Below are 883 nucleotides of genomic sequence, written 5' to 3' on the forward strand. Positions count from 1 at the left end.
CTCCCTTTGTCACATATTTAAGTAAATCTACCATACCGTGAAATTTATGGCACCACTACGGAAGTAAATGACAATATTAATTGACCTAAGATACTAAAGATGGTAAAGTGACAGCCACACAAATGGACTCATCAATGATGGATAAATATGTCCTGCTGGGGGCATTGACCTTGCAAAACTACATGTCAGTAAAATTAGATGCTTCAAAATTGAGATATTTTCCGTAACTCTTGACAAAGGTGGTAACTTTCTTTAAGTGTTGTAGAATCAGGATTTATTTTCCAGAAATAGTGGCAGTGTTTAAGATATAACAGGACAGGATACCAAACACACAATAGGCTTTTATGAATTTTGCACAACACAGACAACTGAAAAAGAGAAATGCTTGCCACCTAGCAAAAATATGGTAGTATTATTCAGTCTTTATCCTCAAAGGTCAAACAGAGGAAACATCTTTCTGACAAAAAACACAGCCTACGCATCTTGAGATGAGCCTCAGCAAAATTATTGTTTTAATCAACAATAACAAATAGTCTTTCATCCATGAGACACACAGGCAACAGAAGAAAAGCTTGGATTAGCTCTGTTTTCCTTAGCATGAAAGGATTAAGAGTAACTTAGCTGTAGGTAGAAACAAAATACAACTGATGGGGGCTCACCATCGTCCAGGAGATTGAGAAGATTGACTACAGCGTCCAACGCCGCGTGTCGTACAAAACATTCCTCGTCATTGGCCAGCTCCACTAACTCTGGTAATATTGCACTCTTCGTATTTTCCAAACCTAAAAAAGAAAAATATCATCAGGATCCATCCAAGGCTTCTCTAGTTATGCTTTTAACAGACGGACAGACGGTACACGCTCAAAATATAACTTCTGCCATT

This window comes from Branchiostoma floridae, chromosome 1 (assembly GCF_000003815.2).
Source record: "Branchiostoma floridae strain S238N-H82 chromosome 1, Bfl_VNyyK, whole genome shotgun sequence".
Classification (NCBI taxonomy): Eukaryota; Metazoa; Chordata; class Leptocardii; order Amphioxiformes; family Branchiostomatidae; genus Branchiostoma; species Branchiostoma floridae.